Source organism: Equus caballus, chromosome 12 (assembly GCF_041296265.1).
Source record: "Equus caballus isolate H_3958 breed thoroughbred chromosome 12, TB-T2T, whole genome shotgun sequence".
NCBI lineage: Eukaryota > Metazoa > Chordata > Mammalia > Perissodactyla > Equidae > Equus > Equus caballus.
In genome coordinates this window covers 32,637,744-32,659,533 of record NC_091695.1, presented here as the reverse complement: position 1 = coordinate 32,659,533, position 21,790 = coordinate 32,637,744, and the positions used below count along the sequence as shown (strand labels likewise).

The window sequence follows — 21,790 nt, the reverse complement described above, 5'->3', positions numbered from 1 at the left end:
AGTTACTTCTGACATCATCTCACACTAAGGCACTCTCAACCACACCTCTCACTCACCATGTGAAGGCTTCTTACATCCGTATACTAATTTCACTTGATTTGAAAATATATTCCAGAGCCTTTTCCTTTTCAGGATTTTCTGGGAAGGGCTTATCAACACTGTGAAGAAGTATAATTGCAGTAGTTAAGAGAATAAGTCTTTGGAATAAGACAAATTTCGATTGAGACACCTAAAGTCTGTAGGTGAGAAAAGGATAAAAATGTAACCCTCAAGTTGTAGCTGGTAAAGTCTGTAACTACATAACTATAACAGTAACCATTATGAAGAGGATGGCCAATTAAATTTCACTTAAATGAAAGTCATTCTTTAGACATGAGAGTAAAATGTTATAATCATCATGTTAATTATTTTTAACATTCTACTTAGGGATAATGTACATACATACATAAAAGTATACATGAGTGTACAGGTCAGTGAATTTTCACACAAACTGAATATATTTTGTAACAAGTATCCAGATCAAGAAACAGAACACTGTCAGCACCTCAAAAGTCTCCGTCATATTCGCTTTAGTTTTGTATATTTTTTGTTCTTTATATGAACAAAATAAGTAAACGCACACTGTTTTTGGCCTGGATTATCTGACTATACATTATGTTTGTGAGATTCATTTTTATTGTTTTATGTAGTGTATGTAGATCATTTCTATTGCTGTATAGCATTGTATGAATTTAACAATATATTTATCTTTTCTGCTGCTGATGGACATTTGTGTCATTTACCATTTGGGGCAATTACAAACAGTGCTGCTATGAATATTCTAGGATATGCCTTTTGCTGGACATAACATATGTACGTGTGTACATACTTCCTAAGAGTGAAATAGATTATTCTAAAGATGGAGATAGATCTCCATCCTAAGAACAATCTATACATACAATTGAATGAGAGAAAAAATATATATATATATCCATTCTAAGATAGACGATTAGATAGATATAAACATAGATATAGATATGGATATGGATATGGATATGGATATGGATATGGATATACGACAATACCAGATATAATCAAACAGCAAAGTGGTTATCCCAATTCTACACACCCACCAGCAGGCTATGAGAGTTCCAATTCTTCCACATCTTCAACATCATTTCATATTTTTAATCTTTTTCAGTTTAGCCATTTTTGTACATAGGTAAAAGTTTCTTGCTGTAATTTTAATTTGCATTTCCCTGATAATTAATGAAGTTCAATTGGTATTTGAATATCCTCTTTGGTAAAGTTTTGCTGCCTGTCTTTTGCCATTTTCTATTTGGCTGTCTATCTTTTTTGCTGATTTGTAGAATTCTTTACATATTTAGAACTTAAATCTTATCTTACTATACGTATTGTCAATATCCTCCCATTTGTAGGTTATCTTTTAATTCTCATAATGGTGTCTTTTGTGAACAAAACTTCTTCATGTCAGCTTCATGCTTATTTTTTACTATTTTAAGTGTCATATTTTGTAGGAAAAGTAGAATTGAATAAGTTCACAGACTTGTCACCTGTGTTTCAGTGGCCACAGTAATAGAACCTACCTGTTTGGGTGACTGAGTCAAAAACAAGGGTCATATTCCATCTACTGGCAGCATACAGAATTGCATACATAAAAAATGAACTTCCTCCCCAGGAAAACACCAAACTCAAGTGACAGACAAGACAACAGTAGATTCCCTAACCCATTCTTTAACTGCACTGTTATTTCTTCCAGAGATATACTTCAAAAAGGATCTGGGACCCAATGGAGCAGGGAAATTATACCACAGTGAAAGAATTTCTTTTCTTGGGAATTATCCAGTCACAACAGCTGAGCTGGGTCTTATTTGTCTTCTTATTTTCGGTGTACATGACAACTCTGGTGGGAAACCTGCTCATCATGGTTACAATTCACTGAATCTCACCTTCAACTCCCAGGTACTTCCTGCTCCGCAATCTATCTGTTCTTGACATCTGCTTTTCCTCCATCACAGCGCCTAACGTCCTAGCTGATCTTCTGTCAGAGAGAAAAACCATCTCCTTCAATGGCTGTGTCACGCAAATGTACTTCTTCCACCATCTTGGAGTGTAGATGTTTTCCTCTCTCTGTGATGACATTTGATCACTACAGAGCCATCTCAAAACCCTTCCATTGTATGACTATCATGACTAGGGGACAATGCACTAGCCTAGTTGTGGCTTCCCAGGTGGGGGAATTTGTCTACTCCATTGTGCTGATTTCCCTGTTGCTGTCCGTCCCCTTCTGTGGACCCAATGTTCTTGACACTTTCTATTGTGATGTCCCCCAGGTGTTCAAACTCACCTGCACTGACACGTTAACTCTGGAGCTCCTGATGATTTCCAATAGTAGGTTACTCATTTGGTTTATATTCTTCTTTCTCCTCATATCCTACACAGTCATCTTGAAGATGCTAAGATCTCATACTGGAGAGGGCAAGTGGAAAGTCATCTCCACCTGTACCTCACACATCACTGTGGTGACCCTGCACTTTGTGCCCTGCATCTATGTCTATGCCCGGCCCTTCACTGCCCTCCCCACAGATACTGCCATTTCTGTCACCTTCACTGTCATCTCCCCTTTGCTCAACCCTATGATCTACACCCTGAGAAATCAGGAAATGAAGTCAGCCATGAGGAAACTAAAGAAATGACTAAGTCATTCATAAAGGATTTAAGTTCTATGAGGATGAGTCAACACTAAAATTTAAAGATAGATATTAACTTTCACTTTCTCAAAATGGCAAGAGATAACCTTAATTCCAAAAAAACAAAGGGGCATCTATGGATACCATGGTTCCTAAAAGAGGCTGGTGCTATAGTACATGCTGGGGACCTATCAGTGATACTGCTTTAAGGTGAGAGCCATTCATGTCTTCCACTGCCTACTTTCAATTATTCATTCCACAAATATTTACAAAGTGTATATTATATGCTTGACAGAGGTAGGATGCAGACTGCTGCAGAAAGATTAGAGATATCACTGTCCTACAGGCATACTCCAAGATGCCATAAGAGGAATGTACAAAGTGCTGTGGAAATATTGTAGGCACTTTACTTGAGAGCTTCAAAAGACATTTGACAGTGAGGAGACCGTTTCAGAGGGAACGTGGTAGAGAGAGACAATACAGCAAAGAAATCAGTATTTGCGGAGGGAGAGACTGGTGTAAAACTGTTCATGTTCATGCAACAGTGACCTCGTTGTAGCCACAAAATAATACAGTCATAGAGTCAATACCAATATTTGACATTTGGAAAGAAGAACTCTATCAGTGGTCTCCTGAGCAATGCAAATCTGTGATTTCTATTGGGGAGAGAGGATTCCAAAGTCACTCCAAGGCCATAGTTTCCTCCTGGGCAGAGGAAGGTGACACCATAAGTGGGAATATTCATAAAGAAATAAAAATGATGGATAGAGGCTGTGGACAGCTCACCTGGATTCATGAAAGGTTTAAGCAAAGACAGATGCTAAGCATTCCCATAGGAAGCAACTGATTCCCCATTAGAGAGCAGGATTACCCCAATCACAGACTGGACAGGTCCAAATTTCTCATTGTTTCTGTTTTTTGTTTCTTGGGAGTTTTTTTCCAGCTTTGTCGAGATATAATTCACATGTAACATTGTGTCAGCTTAAAGTGTACAATATATTGATTTGATAAACTTATATATTACAATATTATTACCACCATAGCACTAGCTACCACCTCCATCACATCACATCATATAATTGGCATTTCTTTTTTGTGGTCCTCATTATTTCTGCCCTCAGAGACCTCACACTTTCTTCACACTTTGCACTCAATAAATTAGAAGGTAAAGAAAGGATAATAAAAGGCATGAGGCTTTAATCAGTGAATCTGAGAATTTACTAGTCTCTGTGAAATGAATGGAATGAGAATGGTGCTAGGAGAAGGTTTATCTAACAATCCAGCTAGTATTTTGCTGGGATCTATTGACTTTACTGTACAATATCTCCCATTATGATAAAGCTCAAGCCATGGAAGCTGTCACTCATGTATTAATCAGACACATCAACATTGTGACCAAAAAAATGTGCAAATTGAAGGAGTTAACTGCAGGAAAAGTTTATTTAATACTCATTTCACAGTCCACTGCTGGTCTTCAGAAAGAGGTGTGTCACACAGTCATTTAGAGAGACAGCCTTCTTTTTCTTCCATCTTGGGCTCTTCTTCTCTCTAGAGACTCTGAATCTTCTCCATTCATCCAGAAAAAAAGAGAAAAGGAGAGAGCACCAAGAATTATGGGGAGAAGGGAGGGATGGTTACAGGCCAGTCATGAAAGGAAGGTGTATCACTTTTGACCACATTCCACTGGCCAACACTTAGTCATATGGCCTCAACTGACTGCAAGGGAGTCTGGAGAATGTACTCCTGCTCTGTTACCAGTAAAAAGAGGAGAACATGAATAATGATGAACTCCAGCAATTTCTTCCATACATTTGACTCATTGTTAAGAAACCACAATTGGATTAGATGAGAAGGGCTAAGACTGACTCTAAAAGGATAATCTTAATACATAGAAATGCTTGCTGGAAGTACTATCGGATCCCTGGAATTCACAGAGAACCAAAATGAAATGAAGGAGACATGAGGAAAGGAAATTTAATTGAAAGGAGGGGAAAGGTGATCAAGGAACGGTGATCATGATGAAAATAAGCTAGAAAGTCTGGTTCCAAAACATAGAACCCTGGAGGAGAGTGTCCAAAGAAGTTTGGTCAAGAAGACAACCCTCACTGATCCTCATCCTTTCTATAAGCTAGTTATAAACCAATATTCAATCACGCAGAAGCTCCTGTAGAGATGAGTGTCATCTTTCTTGATTGTTCCTTCATGTGTTCTATTTTATGCCCATCACTCAAACACGTCCTGAATTACTTTCTAATATTAGACATAGTCCCCCAAGCATGAAAGTAAATAAAGACATATATTTGAATTGAGCTGTATCCATCTGCAGTCCAAATGACACTTACTTTCTGGATCCATGTTCCTCTGGTGTCCTTCATATGCTCCCTACTTTTCACAATGATGCCTTTTTCTCATCTCTCTGTTGACTTTACATCAAGCAAAACCTTTGTGACTGGACAGAATTTTAAGCAGCCAACAATCTATACAATCAGAGTTCATGTTCCCAAGTGTAGGACACTGCAAATGACAGAAACCCAGCAAAAGCAGCCCAGAACGTTGCTTTGGACTGTTTACACATGAAAAACAATCTGCTCACACACAATGAGGAAAAGTGATGAAATTCAGAACAATAGAATTAAATTTATTACTCTTTCAATATGACACCAATTAATTATTTGGAGTAATCTATATTTTTCTCTAGGTGGAGACATTTTCTTTGGAACTGTTACATCTTAAATTAATTCTAGCTTATCCTACACAGATCACATATACTTGGTCCTACCATCTGTGATTTTTTTTCTATATAAGGAAGATTAGTTTTAAACCTCTACAATGTTGTTCATAAGCAGATAAATGTATCTATATACACAAAGTGGCTGGTTTAAGAGTAATCCTGCCATATTGGACTTCTTTGAGAAATTCAAAGAAGGTTCAGGTTTTTGAAGCTTAATTTCTAAGACTCTAGGATAGTCAGCAAAACAGAAATTATATTTAAGCATCCATGAATTTCCAGTCACAAAATACTATCCTGGAGGGAGCTCCAGAGTTTTGTTTTGTTATTGTCAATGCATGACTAACCTTTTAAGTCTGAAAGGGAATGTTGTCAAAAACGCTGTTATGCAATAAATCAAACTATTGGTTACTACCGTATTAGTAATCTATTGTTGTGTAACATATTAACCCAAAACATAGTGGCTTAAAACACCACACATTTCTTAAGTCACTGTTTGTGTGGGATGGGAATCAGGCAAGGCTTAGCTAAGGCTTCTGATTCAGGGTCTCTCACAAGGCTATAGTCAGGGTGTCAGTTGGGAGCTGCAGTCTTATATGACGGTTCAACTGAGGAAGGGTCCACTTCCAGGCTCACTCACATGATTGTTGGTCAGGATCAAGAGTTATTGGACTGAAGGCTCGGTTCCTTACTGGCTGTTGGCTGGAGGCCTTCCTCGGGTCCTAGGCTTGTGAGCCTCTCCAAATGGCAGCTGACCTCATCAGAGGGAGCAATTAAAGCCAAAGAGAACATGATAGAAGCCACAGTCTTTTATAGCCTCATATTGGAAGTGACATCCTATGACTTTTTCTATATTCTCTTCTAGAAGCAAGTCACTAAGTCCAGTCTACACACAAGAGGAAGGAATTGCACAAGATTGTGAATATCAGGGCAGGCACTAGAAAGTTCTAGAAGTAAACTGTGAAAAATCATTGAAAATCATGAAAGAAATCTAACAGTTGTTGATTCAAGAAGGGTTACAAAAGACCAAGAAAAAGAAAGAGGGAGTAAGGAAGAGTGTCAGATATAATTTAGATATACTGAGCCCTTCTGACAAGGAGAATGATAGTGCCAGTTACAAAAGAGAAGCATTTAGGTCTTGATAACAATGCTCAGATCGATTTTAGACATTTTAAGTTGGAAATGTGCAATATATCCAAGTGAAACTATCCATAGACCTGTGGTGAGACAAGGTTTCAAAAGTGACATTGGGAATGAGACAAGCCATGATGCAAGCCCCAGGCAAGGAAGAGTCAGCATCATGGCAGAGTGAGCTTTCCCAGTAATCTCTCCCCTCCACCATACAACAAAAAGGACATTCATACTCCAACAGAGGTTTATCCAAACACAACACAGGACGTCTGAGAGACCTATGCAGCCATACAACGGAGGGTGCAGAGGCTGGAGCCCTCCTCAGAGAAGGTGGAATGGCGTAAGAGAAAACTTCATGCACTTGCCCAAAAGACAGGGATCTGGGACGTTGGGCAGCACTGAGAGGGAAGGAACAGAGGAGGGGACGTGCATTCAAGGGACCATCGAAGATCCCCAAGGGCCCTCACAGCCTAGGGGAAAGCCCCTATGGAGGTGAAAGCTACTGCGGGGGTGGCCTCATCAGGCCAACACTCCAGGAGAGCAGTTATCAAGGGCAGAGTGAGAAAACCCTGAAAGCATGCAGAAAAAAGCACTCCTCACTTCAACCCACCAAGTGCTGGCTCCAGCACCTGGGATCTCACCAGAACGCAGAGGACACAGAATAGATAGCTCTTGACCCCCACCCAGAGGTGACAGGCAGTAACTGTGACCAAATACTACTACACTGCACAAAACAGAGCCATGCCCTCTAGCAGTATCAAAACGTATTTTAAATCTCCAGACCAGAGAGAAAATGACAAGTACCCAGAAATCAGTCCTGAGGACACAGAAATATGCAATCTGAATGACAAAGAATTCCAGATAGCTATCATCAAAAAAATCAACAAGTTAAAAAAGAATGTAGAGAAATAATTCAACAAGTTCAAGAGCTACTTCACAAAAGAGATTGAAATTATAAAGAAGAATCAGTCAGAAATATTGAAGATGAAAGACACAATAGAAGAGATAAAACAAAATATGGATTCCCTGAATTCTCAAGTGGATATCATAGAGGGGCAAATGAGCATAATCGAGGATAGACATGTTGAAATGCTCCAGATAGAGGAGGAGAGAGAACTAAGACTAAGCATAAATGAAGAAAATCTCCAAGAAATATCCAACTCAATTAGGAAATGCAACATAAGAGTTATAAGTATTCCAGAGAGAGAAGAGAAAGAGAATGGAGTAGAAAGCTTGTTCAAAAAAATAATAGCAGAGAACTTCCCAAGCCTTGGGAAGGAGATGGAAATCCAAGTGGAAGAAGCTATCAGATCTCCTAAATATGTCAATGTAAAAATGACCTACTGCAAGGCATATAGTAGTGAAACTGGCAAAAGTGAATGACAAAGAAAAATACTAAGGGCAGCATGGTGGAAGAAAATAACCTACAAAGAAACCTCTATCAGGCTTTCAGAAGATTTCCCTGTAGAAACCTCGCAGGCTAGGAGAGACAGGAATGACATATTCAAATCTTTGAAGGAGAAAAACTTTCAGCCAAGAATACTCTATCCAGCAAAAATATCCTTCAGATATGATTGAAAAATAAAAACTTTCCCAGATGAACAAAAGCTAAGGAAGTTCATAGCCATAAGAGGCTCCCCCTACAAGAAATCCTCAAGAAGCCCCTCATACCTGAAAAAAAAGGAGAAAACAGTTACAAATCATGAAAGAAGGAGATAAAAAGGCAGACAAAATCAGAAAATTGTAGCTATAGATCAGAACAGGTTAGCAAATACTGAAGAATAGCATTAAAGATAAAGGGAAGTAAAACACCAAAAACAAAGATAATCTTTTCATTTTAACCACAAGCTGACAACACAAGATGGAATAAGATGTGAGAAAAACAACTTAGGAGGGGAAGAAGAAAGCAATTGAATCAGTTTAGTCAAAGAAAAAGAGACCATCAGAAAATGTACTATCTTATCTACAAGATTTTGAATACAAACCATGATAACCACTAAACAAAAAAGCAGAACAGAGACACAAATAATAAATAAGGCGAAAACAAGGAAACACAACATCAAAAACTACGTAACTCAATTGGTAGACCAAAATACACAGGAGGAGAAACAAAGGAAATGCAGGAGAACCAGAAAACGAGTGCTAAAATGGCAGCATTAGCCCTCATATATCAATAATCACCCTAAATGTAAATGGATGGAATTCTCCAATAAAAAGACACAGAGTGGCGAGACAGATTAAAGAACAAGACCCAACAATATGCTGCCTCCAGGAAACACATCTCAGCTCCGACCACAAACACAGGCTCAGAGTGAAGGGACGGAAGATGATACTACAAGCTAATGGCAAACAAAAGAAAGCTGGTGTTGCCATACTTCTATAAGACAAAGTAGACATCAAGATAAAAAAGCCAATGAGAGACAAAGAGGGGTAGTATATAACAATAAAATGGGCTGTCTATGAAGAGGACAAAGCACATATAAATATATATGCACCTAACACAGTAAGACCAAAGTACATAAGGCAACCATTAATTGACCTAAAAGGAGATATTAACAGCAACACAATAACAGTACGGGACCTGAACATCCCACTTACATCAATGGAAGGATCATCCAGACAGAAAGTCAACAAATAAATAGTGGAACTAAATTAAAAACTAGACCAGACGGACTTAATAGGTAAATATAGAACACTCCATTCAAACTCACCAGAATACACATTCTTCCCAAGTTCACATGGAACATTCACAAAGATAGACCATATGTTGGGAAACAAAGCAGATCTCAATAAATGTAAGAAGATTGAAGTCATATCAAGAATCTTTTCTGAACATAATGCTATGAAACTAGAAATCAACTACAAGAAAAAAGATGGGGAAATGACAAACATGGAGACAAAACAACATGCAACTGAACAATGAACGGATCGCTGAAGAAATTAAAGGAAAAACCAAAAAGTATTTGGAGACAACTGAAAATGATAATATACCATACTAATTCACATGGGACGCAGCAAAAGTGGTCCTAAGAGGGAAATTCATAGCAATACAGGCCCACATTAACAAATAAGAAAAATCTCAAATAAGCAATCTTAAACTATACCTAACATAACTATAAATAGAAGAATAAACAAAGACTGAAGTCAGTAGAAGGAGGAAAATAATAAAAATTAGAGCAGAAATAAATGAAATTAAAACCAAAAAAAACAATAGAGAGGGTCAATAAAACTAAGAGCTGGTTCTTTGAAAAGATAAGCAAAATTGACAAACCCTCAGCTAGACTCACTAAGAAAAAAAGAGAGAACTATCAAATAAATAAAATTATAAATGAAAGAGGAGAAAATACAATGGATACCAGAGAAATACAAAGGATTATAAGAGAATACTATGAAAAACTATATACCAACAAATTGGACAACCTAGAAGAAATGGATAAATTCTTAGACATAAAACCTTCCAAAACTGAACCAAGAAGAAATACAGAATCTGAAAAGACTAGTCACAAGTAAAGAGATTGAAACAGTAACCAAAAACCTCCCAAAAGATGAAAGTTCAGGACCACATGGCTTCTGTGGAGAATTCTACCAAACATTCAAAGAAGATTTAGTACCTATCATGCTCAAACTGTTCCAAAAAATTGAAGAAGATGGAACACTTTCTAACACATTTTACAAGGCCAACATCACCCTGATCCCAAAGCCAGACAAGGACAACACAAAGAAGGAAAATTACACGCCAGCATGGCTGATGAAAATAGACACAAAAATCCTCAAGAAAATAATGGCAAAACGAATACAGCAACACATTAAAAGGATCATACACCATGATCAAGTGAGGTTTATTCCAGGGATGCAGGGATAATTCAACCTCTGCAAATCAATCAATGTGATACACCACATTAATAAAATGAGGAAGAAAAATCAGTTGATCATCTCAAAAGATGCAGAGAAAGGATTTGTCAAGATCCAACATCCGTTTACAATAAAAACTCTCAACAAAATGGATATAGAAGGAAAGTTCCTCAACATAAGAAAGGCTACATATGACAAACCCACAGCCAACATCAAACTCAAAAGGGAAAAACTGAAAGTCATCCCTCTGAGAACAGGAAGAAGACATGGGTGCCCACGCTTGCCATTCCTGTTCAATATAGTCCTGGGGGTTTTGGCCAATGCAATTAGGCAAGAACAAGAAATGAAAGATATCTAAACTGACAAGGAAGAAATGGAACTTTGCTGTTTGCAGGTGACATGATTTTATATACAGAAAACCCTAAAGAATCCATCAGAAAAGTATTAGAATTAATCAACAACTGCATTAAAGTTGCAGGGTACAAAATCAACTTACAAAAATCTGTTGAATTTCTATACTCTAATAATGAATTAAAAGAAAGAGAACTCAAGAATACAATCAAATTTACAATTGCAACAAAAATAATAAAATATCTAGGCATAAATTTAACCGAGGAGGTGAAAGACCTATACAATGAAAACTTCATGGAAATAGAAGAAAGAATCCTAAAATTCATATGAGGCAACAAAAGACCCTGAATAGCTGAAGGAGTCCTGAGAAAAGAGAGCAAAGCTGGAGGCATCACAATCCCTGACTTCAAAATATACTTCAAAGCTATAGTAATCAAAACAGCATGATACTGTACAAAAACAGACACACAGATCAATGGAACAGAATTGAAAGCCCAGAAACAAAACCACACATCTATGGACATCTAATCTCTGACAAAGGAGCTAAGAACATACAGTGGAAAAAGGAAATTCTCTTCAATTAATTATGTTGGGGAAACCGGACATCCACAAGCAAAAGAGGGAAAGTAGACCACTATCTTATAACATACACAAAAATCAACTCAAAATAGATGGAAAACTTGAAAGTAAGACGTGAAACCATAAAACTCCTACAAGAAAATATGGGCTGTACACACTTTGACATCAGTCTTCGAAGGATCTTTTTGAACACAATTTCTACTCAGGCAATGGAAACGAAAGAAAAAATAAACAAATGGGTCTACATCACTAAAGATCTTCTGCTTGGCAGAGGAAATCATTAACAAAACGAAAAGACAACCCATCAATTGGGAGAAAATATTCACAAATCATATATCCAGCAAGGGGTTAATCTCCAAAATATATGAAGAACACATTCAACTCAACAACAACAAAAACAAATAACCCAATCAAAAAATGGGCAGAGGGTATGAACAGACATTTTTCCAAAGAAGACATACAGATGGCCAACAGGCACATGAAAAGATGTTCAACATCACTAACCATCAGGGAAATGCAAATCAAAACTACAATGAGATATCACTTTACACCTGTGAGAATGGCTATAGTCACCAAGGCAAAAAACAACGAATGTTGGAGAGGATGTGGAGAGAAGAGAACCCTCACACACTGCTGGTAGGAATGCAAACTGGTGCTGCTACTATGGAAAACAGTATGGAGATTTCTCAAAAAATTAAAAATAGAAATTCCATGTAACCCAGCTGTCCCACTACTGGGTATTTATCCAAAGAACTTGAAACCAACAATTCAAAGAGACTTATGCACCCCTATGTTCATTGCAGCATTATTCACAATAGCCAAGATGTGGAAGCAACCCAAGTGCCCATCGACTGATGAATGGATAAGGAGATGTGGTATATAAATACAATAGAATACGACTTAGCCATAAAAAAGACAAAACTGCCCCATTTGCAACATGTATGGAACTTGAGAGTATGATGTTAAGTGAAATAAGCCAGACAGAGAAAGACAAGCACCATATGATTTCACTCATATGTGGAAGATAAACAAATATATGGACAAAGAGAACAGATTATTGGTTACCAGAGGGCAAAGGGGTTTAGGGGTGGGCATAAGGAGTAAAGGAGCACATATATATGGTGACTGACAAATAATAATGTACAACTGAAATTTCACAGAGTTATAAAATCCTATGGCCTCAATAAAATTTTTTGAAAAGAAACACAAAAGAGCAATAGAAAAAGGAAAACAAGTTTTCTTTTCTCCACCCCCATGTGTTTTAGGAACACATAAGACTGCCATGAACTCACCAGTACAACATAGATTTTTCATAATAAAATTCTGATCATTGACAACACATTACATTTTTTATGTGCAGGTCATCCTTTTCTTGGCATTAAAAGAAAGTTTGAAACTCCTATTTTTCCTCACTTTAGGGGACCAAAGATCCTACTGCTACAGTTCCTTATTTTGGAAGCCATGAAAATCCTTATCTTATGGGAATCTAAGATACTCCCTTCTAGAAACCCTCCATTTGTTTCCCAAAGATCCAGGCACATTCAATAATTACGCTTTTCTGATTGAACATATAAACAAATGCACTCCATGGACTTCCAGCCAATTAAGAGAAAGAGGTAAACGCAGTTCACTGAAATGTAATTTTTAAAACTTATAGGATACAATAGAGCATATAATTTTCATGGAAATATAGGCTACCAAAATGGACTAAAAAAAGGGGAAAAATCTTTTTTTTTTCTTTGGAAGATTACCCCTGAGCTAACTACTGCCAGTCCTCCTCTTTTTGCTGAGGAAGCCTGGCCCTGAGCTAACATCCGTGCCCATCTTTCTCTACTTTATACTGGGATGCCTACCACAGCATGGCGTGCCTAACAGTGCCAGGTCTGCACCCGGGATCCGAACCAGCAAACCCCAGGCCACCAAGAAGAGGAATGCACGAACTTAACCACAGCGCCATCAGGCCAGCCCCAAGGGAGATCATTAATTGTAAATGAATTGAAAAGGTTGTCAAAGACAGACCATTTTTAAAGGCATCAGGCCCAAATTGTATTGTGGGTGATTTCCAATAAACATTTAAGGATCCTGAAACTTTCGGTTTTCTTATGAATTTTTCTTAACTCATTCTGTTAGGACAGCATAACCCTCTCTGCAAACCAGATAATAGCACCTAATATATCTGATAACATCACACATCTAATATATGTATACACACCAATCACATCTTCGAATATAGATGTAAACTTCTTATAAAACATTAGCAAATTACATATCAATGAAATAAAGCAATGAAAAATCATTATTGGGAAGAGTTTAGTCCAGAAATTCAAGGAGAAATATTAATGCTGAAACAGCAGATTTAAAAGAAAAACAATGTGGATTACCTCAGTGATGCAAAAAGTATTCAATACAATTCAGCCCAAATCCTTGCGAGAAAAAAACACTTAAGAAGCCAGGAACTGAAGAAAAAAAGTATTATCTTGATAAAGAATATCTGCGAGAACTATATAGTAAACATTATACCTAATGAATAAACAATAAAACACTTTCCATTACCATCCATGGCTAGACACTGATGCACTTTATTACCACTAACATTAATCTTTAAACTTTAATTCACTACAGTTCAAAAGACACGAGAAAAAATGAGAAAGTATATAAATTTTGGAAAGCTGGAGAAAAAGAAATCATTGTTCCCTGGTATTGAAAGGATGTATCCAAAATAATTTAAAGGAATTCACTGAAAAATTATGGAAAATGATAAAAGAGTTCAGTCAGGTGGTAACATGCTAAATCAAATTATATACATCATTGGTTTCCTATACACCACCACTATCCATGGAGAAAATGTAACAGAGCTTCCTCAGGCAAAATGAAAGACCATGTATCATAAAATAAAGTCATGATCTAAATGTGCACACACACATTAGAATTGCTTCTAGCAAACATCCACTTAAACACACGTCAGGAATCACAGGAAAGGAAGGGAAAGGCTCAGGACCAAACATAGATAGAAAGCAGAGAAGTTAATACCCGTCCATCAGTGAAAGGGTAAACTGGAAAAAAATCCACCTACCAGCAAAGAAGATAACAGTATAACTTGTCTGACTCAGGCTGGGCTTTGAGAGGAAGAAAGATAATCTCTTCAGAGAATTCAAAATCCTGATGTGAGTTTGGGATTCGAGTTTGCAATGCCTACATGGAATGGGAAGCCCCAAAGTGAAAAATTAACTAAGAATGATTCAGGGTTAGTAAAGCCCTATGATGCCTGAAAGAAACAAATATCTGCCCTCTCTTAAGGAATGCACACTGAACACAAGCCTTCCAAAGTTTCCACATAAATAGCTGAGCATAAATTCATAATTCAAAATAACAAAAAGCATGAAGAAACAAGCCATTATTAGCAAGAATCAAAAGAGACAACCAAAACACAATCACACTCTCAAGGACTTTGAGTACTGGAGTAATCAGATAGAGCATACAGTATAAATATGAATGCTAACAGAAAAAGTCTAAAGGTGATACTTTAAAAACATGAGCAAGAAACAAGATATTACAAAAGAAAAAAGGAGATTTGTAAAAAGAATAAAACAGAAATTCTAGAAATGAAAACTATACTGAACTAAAGAAACTCCCTGAAATAGATCACATACAAAGAGAGAGAATACACAAGAAAGGTGGTCAGGAGACATGGAGAAGAAAACGAATGCATTTAATAAATATTATATGTGACATGAGTTTCAGGAGGAAAAAATAAGAATGAGGAAGAAGTACTATTTTATGAGATATAACTGAGAAATTTTCACAACTGATGAAAAATACAAATTCCTAGATGTACAACATATCCTGACAGAATACATAAAAAGTAATCCACGTATACTCACATTGTAGCAAAACTGCACATCACCAAAGACAAAAAGCACATCATTTCTATACACTAGCAACACTCAGAATAAGAAATTAAGAAAACAATACCATTGTGCCCCGCCTGGTACTGTAGTAGTTAAGTTCACGTGCTCCAACTCAGCCACTGGAGGTTTGCCTGTTTGGATCCCAGGCATGGTCCTAGCACTGAAGGTCAAACCATACTGTGGTGGCATCACACATAAAATAGAGGAAGATTAGCGCAGATGTTAGTTCAGTGACAATCTTCTTCAAGCAAAAAGAAGAAGATTGGCAACAGATGTTAGCTCAGGGACAATCTTCCTCACCAAAAAAAAAAAGAAGAAGAAAAAAGATACTAGAAAAAAATGTATCTTTAAATTTAAAAGGAAAAGAAAAGAATGCCAATCACAATTGCATCACAAGAAGAATATGCCCAGGAAGAAATTTATTCAAGGAAGTGAAAGATCTGTTCATTGAAAACCTTAAGACATTGATGAAAGAAAGTGAAGACGATATACATAAACGCAAAGATATCCCATCCTCATGGACTGGAAGAATTACCATTGTAAAGTATACACGCTACCCAAAGAAATCTACAGATTCCGTGCAATCTCTTTCAAAATACCAATGGCATTTCTTACAGGAATAGAAAAAACCATACTGAGAAAGAAGAACAAAGCTGGAGGCATCATAATTATGATTTCAAACTATATACTACAAAGCTACAATAATCAAAACAGTATGGGACTGGCATAAAAACAGACATACAAACCAATGCAACAGAATCAACAGCCTAGATATAAACTCATGCATATACAGGCAATTAATTTACAACAAAGTCAAGAATATACAACAGGGAAAGGATACTCTCTTCAATAAATATTGAGAAAACTGGATAACCTCATGCATAATAATGAAATCAGACCCCTATCTTACACAACTCACAAAAATTGCTTGAAATGGATTAAAGATTTAAGCATAAGAACTGAAACCATAACCTCCTAGAAGAAAAAATAGTGGAAAAGCTCCTCAACATTGGTCTTGGAAATAATTATTTGGCATTGATAGTAAAAGCACGAGCAACAAAAGCAAAAATTGATAAATGACACTACATCAAACTAGAAAGCTTCTGCACAGCAAAAGAAACAGTCAACAAATGAAAAGACAACCTACAGAATGGCAGAAAATATTTGCAATTTATGTATCAGATAAGGTGTTAGTATCCAAAATACTTAAACAAACTGATAAAATCAATAGCACAATAAAACAAAATCAGATTTTAAAATGGGCAGAAGAATTGAATAGATATTTTTTCAAACAAGGCATTCAAATGACCAATAGGTACATGAAAAGGTGCTCAACATCACTGAGCATGAGAGAAATTAAAATCAAAACCACTGTGAGATAATCACTTCGCACCTGCTAGATTGGCTATCATCAAAAAGACAAGGGATAACAAGTGTTGGTGAGGATGTGGAGAAAAGGAAACCATTGTGCACTGTTGGTAGAAATATACACTGGTACAGCCACTGTGGAAAACAGTATAGACATTCCTCAAAAAATTAAAAATAGGACTACCATATGGTCCAGCAATACCATCACTGGGTACATACCCAAAGGAAGTGAAGTTAAGATCTTGAAGAAGTATCGGCATTCCTATGTTCATTGCAGCATTATTTACAATATCCAAGATATGAAGACAATCTAAGTGTCCATCACTGGATGGATGGATAAAGAAGATGTGGTCAGTCATAAAAAATAGAAAATCCTGTCATTTGTGACAACATGGATGGACCTTGAGGGCATTATGCTAAGTGAACCAAGTCAGATAAGACAGATATTGTATGATCTCAAATATATGTGGAATCTAAAAATCTGAACTCACAGAAACAGAGTAGAATGAACATAGGTTACCAGGTGCTGGGGATGGGGAGAAGTGAAGAGATGTTGGTCAAAGTGTACAAACTCTCCGTTATAAGAAGAGTAAGTTTTCGAGATCTAATGTACAGATGGTGATTACAGTCAACAACATGGTAATACTTGAAAGTTGCTGAGACAGTATGTCTGAAATCATCTCACTCTAAAAAGAACTGGTAATTAACATGAGGTGATGAAAGCATTAGCTAAGACTAAGATGATAATCATTTCGCAATTATAAATGTACCAAATCAACACATTGTATACCGTAAACAAACACAATGATACATGTCAATAGTATCTCAGTAAAGCTGGGGGGTGGAAAGGAATTACCCGTCTCAAACACACAAGCTGTCTCATGCAGTTTTTAATCAGTGTAGACTAGCATAATGTACTAAAACAAGACAGAAAAGCAGGTAAATCCAAACCCATGAGCATTCTGCAAACAGTGGAAGTGCATTCTATATAAGATCAAACCATTCAATAAATTCAGCTAATCTTAAATAACTACTGTAATTTTGTAGATAGCTTCACTAACATGCTTATCTAGCTGTATCCAAATTAAGAGATTTCATATGAGTAGAGAGTTGGAAAAGAGGAAAACTGGGCAAGCATTTTTCCCCAAACATCATCTGTTTCTCTACATGTGGAAACTTATAGCAACATTATGAGACTATAATCATTCTGCATATAATTAAAAACTGGACTGGTAGCCAAGGATTTGAGGTCCAGTTCTCTTCTAGGTTTTTGGCAATCTAATTGAAACTCATTTGTATGTTGTGCTCTCTGAGCCTTACAAGCCATGAAAATTGAGCCCTTGTACTCTCTCAGGCATAGCATTTGGCATGTTTTAACAAAATTCTCTTTGAGCTATGGTTAAGCAGATAGATTTCCTCTACTGCCTCTAAATAATTTGGATACCAATCAAAATGTGTCTGTGTGTGTGTGTGTGTGTGTGTGTGTGTGTGTTTCCACACGTGCATATCTCAGTAACTTCTTAATGACTCCCACTGAAACTTCATCACCAGCAGCAGAATCAGACACTTGACTTCCACTTCCTTGTCCAATATTATTCCCTTTGCAATTCTTATATTAATCCTGAGGCTGAGGGATTTTCACGTAAGACAGGGACACAATGGAAGTTCTTGAAAACGTGACTTTTTGAATCTGCCCTTTCTTTCCTGAAAGGGAAGTAAAGACACTAAGATGTTTAGTCTTCTAAAAGGCTATACCTTCAGAAACAATATTTTCAAGAATTAATGTCACCAGTGTTCATTCTGCTCTGTACCTAATAACATACAATTTGTAGTTGGAGTTTCAGGATCAAAGAATTAGGTAAAGACGTTAAGCTTTTAGCTCAGGTTAAAATTGTGGATAGTGAAATTGAGATGTCATATTGATTACATATAAATAGTTTGACTTTGATATTTTCCAGGTATATTAAATGCTTCAGAGCCAAGATGATCTTCTCAGTGCCAGAAACAACAAAGGTGGGTGTTAACTATTGGGAAGAGAGGTGATGTGTTAAGAAGGATTCAGAAATGTGGTCCATTCAGTGTGAGAGAAGGCATCATGCATTTGCTGTGACTCTTTGAGTTGCTTATTGATTGCCTCAGGCTAAGGTCAACATAAATTGGGTTTCCAGAGCCCCTTTCTGCCAAATTCTTATCTTCAGGCAGACTTTACCAAATATTCTTGTTATACGAAATTAGACCCCATATTTATAAGATTGAAGGGGGAAAACAAACCGTTGTTTCTTCCCTCCTTTTTCAAGATTTCCCTTTGTCTCAGTCAAACATAGATTCATAATATAATCCACATGAAAAACAGGAATAATATTAATACTTACCAGAGGACAGTGATGAAAATTCAATAAATCAACATTTCATAACTTTTCACACACAGTAAACACTCAAAAAATAGTATCTTTGTCACTGCTGGAAATCATATCTCCTAAATTATCACCTATCCCACCCAAATCTACCTCTACTTTCCTCTTGACATTTTACATTTTGTCTTGCATTATGTTCATTAATTTATAAAAATCATCCACTTTTCCTAAGCTGAAAACACTTTGACAATGTGGTCCCATTTATCCATATACATTTGAAGACTGCAATAAATGTTCACTTGCTAAGTATGAGGTAGAGCAAATAATAATTTTAAATTTCCTAAGAATGATCAATAACACCTTATAAAAAATAAGCATTATTCTAAAGATGTGTACATCTCTGCCTGCTGTGTGATGCCTCCACTCTCTTGGCTTTTCCCACAAAGGGAAAGAGGAAGAAGAGAATGTGATTGATACAGTATGCACCACCTCTCAAAAGCAGGTCACTATCTTTATTCTCTTCCCTACAATCAAGCAAGGATCATATCAGTTATGCAAAATGAATAAATTCTAGAGAACTGCTGTACAGCGCTGTGTCTAATACTGTATTGTGCACCCCAAAATTTGTTAAGAGCATAGGTCTCATGTTTAAGTCTTTTTAACACAATAAAAGAAATTACACATATTCTTTAAGATTTGGATTTGCATATTGTCTCAATTTGTTTCCCAATAATAAATTTTAAATATTTTAAAATAATTATCAATCAAATAATCTGATTAGTATAAGGTAATCACAATGACAAGTAACCTATATGGAACAATAGGTTGTATTTTAAGAAATTCAAACAAAGCAGCCAACAGCAAGGAAACTGACTCATGTCCCAGTAACATTGCAGTAAGAAACAGAACGATATCCATTGTTTTTAGCAGGATAAGATGCTGTGGAAGTCAACAGAATGTTTGCTAATAAGAATATAAAAGTTGTAGACTACGAGTCTACAGTGGTTGGAACCATGGTTAGTTAACTTTGTATTTATGCTTCAGACAGTTCCTGACATTCAATAAATTTGTGTGGAATAAAAAATAATAAAATTTAAAAACTAAAATATGTTAATTAAATGAAATACGTTATGTAACCATCACTACTTAACATAAATGATTATTCTTTTCAAAAAATAGTTTTATAGGGAAAGAATTATTGAATGACATTGCTTGTGATAATTTGATTTGATCACCAAACTGACTGGATCTTAAAAATTGGGACAACTCAACAAACTGCAAACAGTACAACCACATGAGGAACATCCTGAATTGCATTCTTAGTGCGTTGGAAGAGAACAAAATAAATAGCGAAGTCTTTTCAAATGAAGTAGCTTGAAACAAAGGAGAGAGAAAGATGACTCAATGGAGCTGAAAAACTACACCAGGGTCAAAGAATTTATTTTCCTTGGCCTAACCCAAAATCAAGAACTGAACTTGCTCTTATTTCTCTTATTGCTTTGGGTGTATGTGACAACTCTGCTGGGAAACCTCCTCATCATGGTCACCGTGACCTGTGACTCTCGCCTCCAAACCCCCATGTATTTTTTGCTCCATAATTTATCTATTGCCGACATCTGCTTTTCTTCTATCACAGTTCCCAAAGTTCTGGTGGACATTCTGTCACAGAGAAAGACCATCTCCTTCAATGGCTGCTTCACTCAGATGTTTTTCTTCCACCTCATTGGAGGGGTGGATGTATTTTCTTTGTCGGTGATGGCATTAGATCGCTATGTGGCCATCTCCAAGCCCCTGCACTATGTGACCATCATGAGTAGAGGCCGTTGCATTGGGCTAATAGTGGCCTGCTGGCTGGGGGGCTTTGTCCACTCCATCGTGCAGATCGTCCTGTTGCTCCCCCCCTTCTGTGGACCCAATGTTCTTGACACTTTCTACTGTGATGTCCCCCAGGTCCTCAAACTGGCCTGCACTGACGTTTTCATGCTTGAGCTGTTGATGATTTCCAATACTGGACTGCTCAGTGCACTGTGGTTTATGTTCCTGCTTGTGTCCTACACAGTCATCCTAATGATGCTGAGGTCTCAGGCAGGGGAGGGCAGGAGGAAAGCCATCTCCACCTGCACCTCACACATCTCTGTGGTGACCCTGCACTTTGTGCCCTGTATCTATGTCTATGCACAGCCCTACACTGCCCTCCCCCCCAATAAGGCCATCTCCGCCACCCTCAGTGTGATCTCCCCTCTGCTGAACCCCGTGATTTACACTCTGAGGAACCAGGAGATGAAGTCAGCCATGTTGAGACTGAAGAGAAGATTTGTGCCTTCTGACAAGGTATAGACTGGTCTCTCACTCCTCACCACGTTTGAAAATGTTTGTCCATCACACAAACTCTATTGACTAAAGGATTTCTATATAATCATTATATTTCTACTAAGATGCACATGACTTTCAGAGATTCTGATCAGCATGCAATAATAATGTAAAAAGATGAATTTCACATTACAAAAGGAAGTAGAAAACTCAAATTGTTAGCTAGAGAAGTGTTTATTGCTTTTGTGACACAGTCTTGGAAGAAACAAAGAAATCAGAATAGAAATACACTCGGACAATTTTATCACATTGGAATTGTTGTGGGGTTTGTTTCCCAGCTCTAGTGGTGTAACTGACAAATAAAAATGGCATATATTTAAGATGTAGAACTTGATGTTTTGATATACATATAGATTGTGAAATGAACATTGGGGGGAAACGGGTTAAGGTGGGATCCCTCTCTCTTATTTTTTACAACTGCGCGGGAATCTCCAACTTTCTAAATAAAAGTACCAGTAA

At 37.0% G+C, this 21,790-nt stretch overlaps 1 long non-coding RNA gene across 1 annotated transcript in view; it reads right to left on the bottom strand.

Moving 5' to 3' along the window:
- Nucleotides 1–4,111: 4,111 nt before the first annotated feature.
- LOC138916688 (uncharacterized) overlaps nucleotides 4,112–21,790 on the bottom strand; it is a 59,926-nt gene continuing 42,247 nt past the window's right edge. Inside the window, exon 3 of the long non-coding RNA XR_011424006.1 lies at nucleotides 4,112–4,253. This is a non-coding gene — a long non-coding RNA (uncharacterized lncRNA). The remainder of the gene's footprint in view (nucleotides 4,254–21,790) is intronic.